This window comes from Sinohyriopsis cumingii, unplaced genomic scaffold, assembly GCF_028554795.1.
Source record: "Sinohyriopsis cumingii isolate HCF-2022 unplaced genomic scaffold, ASM2855479v2 utg000229l, whole genome shotgun sequence".
NCBI classification, from domain to species: domain Eukaryota; kingdom Metazoa; phylum Mollusca; class Bivalvia; order Unionida; family Unionidae; genus Sinohyriopsis; species Sinohyriopsis cumingii.
Genome location: NW_028315879.1, coordinates 1,828,152 through 1,833,725, shown reverse-complemented (window position 1 = coordinate 1,833,725; position 5,574 = coordinate 1,828,152). Strand labels below are relative to the sequence as shown.

At 32.8% G+C, this 5,574-nt stretch overlaps 1 long non-coding RNA gene across 1 annotated transcript; it reads left to right on the top strand.

The window, feature by feature from the left end:
• Positions 1–789: 789 nt before the first annotated feature.
• LOC149774440 (uncharacterized) lies at positions 790–5,274 on the top strand. Its single transcript, XR_016416813.1, has 3 exons — positions 790–909; positions 1,284–1,335; positions 4,519–5,274. It is a non-coding gene; the product is annotated as an uncharacterized LOC149774440 (long non-coding RNA).
• The last annotated feature ends 300 nt before the right edge of the window (positions 5,275–5,574 follow it).

Below are 5,574 nucleotides of genomic sequence, written 5' to 3'. Positions count from 1 at the left end.
AAAAATTAACACAAAAAACGTATTAAAGAGAAATTATTCCATCATAAGTTTAAATGAAACAACCACGTCTTAACGTCATTTTTTTATTATTTAAATCACTTTAAATAAAATGTATAACGGTTTAAAACTATTAAATAGTTTTTCAAAAGATATTAAAACATTTTACAGCACAACAAAGTTTAGAAACAAGCTGCGCCAGTACTTTTTTTAAAAAAAAATTGAAAACAAATGAACAAACAATTTATTCAAAATTTCCACTTAAAAGGGCAAGCTTCACTTAAACTCATACTGGTATGCAGAAGAATACAATATTAACCTGAAGATAAACTTCATCCTAGAAGAAAAGAACAGGGGATATTTGCAAACCAATTTATCTCACAAAATAAATGTATTCGACATGGAGTTTGTTGTTCGGATCAGCGCTTATCATAGCACAATATAATTTCATTTGCCATCAATTTTGTGATTCATTCCTTGCAAAATCTAAGATGACATTCAAACCTTTCATGATACCGTATTATGCCAAAGAATCGGTCATTTTCGAGGATATAACCCTTCATACGCGTTTCCCTTCTTGCTTTATTTTTCTTTCTCAGCTTTCTTTTGTCTTTGTTTTGATTTAATGTGTTTATGCGTGTGTGCCTCCTTAGAGCTTTATTTTAAAACAATAAAAATAACAGGCGATGTTACTGGTACATGCGGTAATTTGAATGCTTCTTTTCCCCTTGAAATAGTACTGGCAATGTATGTTAACGTATGTATATGTTGATGGAGTTTATCGTATGGTCACCAAGACAACATTGTACTGTTGATATTTTAATCGACGTCAAGGTTTCCACTGTCCAGTTAGCATTTAAACATACGACATTACGGTTCTTCCAAATACAGTGGATACACATCATGGCGATGGTAGTATCTCTATTTTATTGTTTTCTTAGAATTTGCTGTTGCGAATTTATTAGCATCTTATTGCAGTTTAAACATATCTGTCTTTCTATTTATCTGTCGGTATGTCTCTGTCTCTCTCTCATGTGTGTGAAAAACATCATGGCGGTAATTTTTGTATATTCCATTTAATATATTCTTTGAACTTACATACGTCAAATATCAGGCCCCCCCCCCCCCCGTGACGTATGAAATTATCTTTAAGATTAATCTATTTAATCGCATTCTCCTCATAGAAAAGATAAGTAATAATGATTGTACATTTTCTTCTATAACTTTATTTCTTAGGTTTGTCAAAGTTATTTGTATTCTACCATTGTAAATATTTTATATTTCAGACGAAGTTTCTGGTGGCATTTTACGTATTGGCCGTTTTCATTATTGTAAATGGTAAGTTGTGCTTTGTTTTGTTATTCTCTTATTTATTCAGGTTGATATTCCATGCCACATATTAAAACTAACAGCAAAAGGCATAATATTAGCTTATCCACAGAATATTACACGAGATGGGATCATGCACGTCTTTTTTAAACAATGACAGATACAGGGTGTTTTAAATAGAAAGGCAGGGTAAAAGACTGAAAACCAGATTGCAGGACTGCACAGGATATCACGAATTTCTTTACATATTTTTGTTGACAATGCAATTAGGATTGTCTTCAAAGCTTTAACGACTTATAAAGACCTTTCCCATGCAATAATGTTTTCAAATACATATATTTAAGATCAATGGAAGACGTACAATTATTTCAAGATTGCTTATCTATCATGGATTCGTTACCTTTACTAAGGCTGCATTAGCATGAAGACGTTTTAAATAATTTATTGATAAAATTTCACTATTTTATGCTACGAATTATAACGTTAGTTTGTTTTGGGGGAGGTTCAACGTCATTTCGCACCACGAAATTGGCTATACATTGCGGCCTTTGTAAATGGTGGAGTAACGCTTGGAAAAACCAGGTAAGAACTACCTATCCGAGGGAAGCTACTGGCATACATGTTCATATAGGCTAAGCCTGAGACTCGAACCCACGTGGACAGAGGTGAGATGGCAGAGATCGGTAGCGAGCGCTTTAGACAACTGAGCTACCCGGCACCCAATTTTTCTATTCTTTTCTTATGCAATGAGAAATCAGACCAAAATAGAAAGACGGCTTGATTTAACTGAAAATTCGTCACCATTTTCTAGTGCCTCAACTTTTCCTATATAACTCATATATTGTTTGAGCAATTTATGAATACTATAGAAAACATTATTGTGCAACTTGAATAAGATTCATATTTGTATAATATTTTACGTTATTATTGCTTAATATAGTATGAACTCATTACTATAGTAAATATAGCAGAAAATTAAAATAAACTGCAGAATGATAACATATTGTTGTATTTAGGAAATAGCTACAGACATTGTCAAGATGGAATTGAATTAGTTAACATTTAACCGTTTTAAAATAGCGGGTAAATGCCAAATTTGAGCGGCTTGCCACATTTTAATAAAGTCTATACCTAAAGATTAGCGTTTACCTTCGATTTGTTAAACACTATCAGTTTAGCTCTACTTTTCGTAAAAAATAGACTGATACATATTTTAGTCAATTAATCAATTAACATACATACGTGCATACTTACATACGAATTTATTGTCTTCGAATAAGAGCCTGAAGTGTTTTCATTTAATATAAATTTATATGGGCAAAACGATAAACCACAGCTTGTCTTAAATTGGTATAGTATAGTTGTCAATATTTTATCTTTCCTCTTTGGATTTCAATTCAAAAGGACAGGAAGACTTTAAGTTTACGATCACAGCAGTAGTTATACCCCATTGTGAGAATACCACACCAGGTGGCTTGTCAGCTTATCGCGATAATTGCATATCACTGCTGTAAGACCTAATCATCAAGCTAGTTTTTGCTGAGTATTAAATGAAAATTCAGGCTTGGAAACTTTAAATGATTCTGTTTCATGCCGCCTTAAGGTCAGAATTTGATATTTGTTTAAAGAAAGTGACAATACGAGGCAAATTATGAGAAGACCCAAACAAATTTCCTGCTGGAACAGTGAAAGTATATGCCAATGTTCTATTGTAATATGAGTTCTGTTTAGCTTCCAGATGAACTGTAACCTTTTTGAGTTGTTTGTACCTTTATTGACCATTGCTTTTGTGTAGTCGTTTGCATCTTTCAAAGTGAAGGAAAAAGTTATGAATGGCGAAATTCGTCATTTCAAAAAACGAGTTTTTAAGAAACAAACTTTGCCTTGCTCGATCTTAATTGAGAGCTGAGCTTTGACAAGGTATCATACGTAGTTCCAAGCATAGAATTAGAAGTAGCCATCATCCAAAGTCAACAGGAAATGAACATATAATGCTGTCACGTATTTCGCCTTGGCTGCACACACACACACACACACACACACACACACACACACACACACACACGCGTGCGCGCACACACACACAGACACACACACACACAAGCACACACGTTTCTCTTCCTTTGCTGCTCCTTTGCTAAAATACTAGATACTCAAGGATTATATTTCACTAGTAGGGTGCTTGTGTACAACCGTATTTCTATATCAACATAAGGATAATTATGCTATATAAAACAAAGTTATGATTTACTGAATGATTTGCATAAGATAAAAAATAATTCTCAAAATGTGAACTTAATTTTGCCGAAAGATACAAATTTAAAGTTGGAAATTATTTTGCGAACCTGTTTTAAACATGATTGTAAATCTAATCACTTTAACCGGATATCAACTTTTCTTTGTTACATTTCTTTTTTTCAATGAAGATATAAGGCTAGAACATTAGAACACAAAAAGAGAATAAATAGTGTATACCATGTCGATCCTGTACGGAAGATTATTACTGAGTAATCGCCTGTATTTTGTTTATTGAAAAGGTCTTTTTCTGCAAAGTTGAAACTTTGTGATTTTGATCATATGTTAAGTTAGAGGTCTGTATAAAAGAGTGATCCTACCATTTTATTTTCTTTCTATGTTTCCATTACTATCTAGAGAAATTGACAATAGTTACACGTATGTATGCTCAGGCAGAGGGTAATGTGATTTCTGCTGTTGTTGTTGCATTTTTTAATAAGAAATCCTTAATAAATAAAAAAAAACGACAAATATTTTACTTTAGTAGAATTTTTCTTTTATTCTTATGTAACTTACGACGATTGGTAATAATGTGTGGTAGGACATTTTCTTCGATTCTGATCATTGTTCCTAGATTTAATATCTTTTATGAGTACTATATAAAACAATAAATTAATTTGATGATGTTTGCGCCTAACCGACGTACACCGTCGTGTTTAGTGCAAATAGTATGATTCTTACCGTCTACGTATGATTGTCATCCCTAGAGCCAAATGTCTTGCTTCTACATTTTCGTATTAGGATGTTCAGCAGACGACATTTAATTACGAACTGCGTACGTCAGCACTTTTAGAGGCAGTCAGCTTAAGCTAAGGGTTCAACTTGTATTGTATATAGATTACATTAAAACTATTGCTTGATGCCATTTATTAATAATGGACAATGTTGTTTTCACAGACTTGATAGCGGTAGACAGCGCAGCAGAAACGACTTCAAACAGTACAAACGGCGCATCAGAAAAAAATCCCATCAGTAAAAACGGTACCGACAATGGCGCTTTCCCAGCTGCTACCGGAAGTGGACAGTGGATTTTTCTTTTCATTTTGCCGCTTGTGATCCTGCTGATAAAATAAAACAACATATTAATTTGTAGTCGTGTAAAGAAATGGCGCTTTGTATAAAGTTAATATATTTTTATTTTTACAAATGTTTGTTCCTTCTTAAATCTGAAATTAATACATATCACTATTTGGTCATTATCATAAAAGATTTCATTCCAAGAGAAACTAGTTACAAGAAACTCCGTGTCCAAAATGGCTGCTGTCAATTTCCTTCAAGAGATTTTTGTCAGAAGATCTACAAACAAACTTCAAATGAAGTTTATTTAAAAAAATGAAGTCGAGGTTTTATGTGTCCTACTGTTTAATGTCATATCTACTTTACATGTTACCAAAATTTGTATTGGCACTACCTGCGAATACAAATTATAGTATCATACATTTTGGTTAGAACAGTGCATATGCTTACAAACTGTATGAACAAAAATAAAGAAATGTATTGATTTATCAAAAGAAAGGTGTATATTTTTGTAGCTCCATGATCTGACATGTGTGTACATCACTTTGATCACAAAGGCATAACTACGTGACATGATATGTGTGTACAATACCTTTGATCACAGACACGCTAATGAAATAAATGATTCAAATTATACTTGTTCGTACTTAATATAAACAAAAAATGCTTATTGCAACCATAAACTGTTTGAATATAACAGTAAGTCTGTCTATTCTATATATTGTAGTCAAGATTGAGTATATACATGTAGAAGTTCACTATTTCATCAACTATGTGAAGACGTGTGTGTGTGTGTGTGTGTGTGTGTGTGAGTTAAGTGCACGTGATTCACATTTTGAAAATCTGATCTACTCAGTAAACTTTGGAATTGGAACAAGGAATTGAAATGTCTGTAGTTACTATGGTAATTTATACATATTAGGATCAATCGATAGT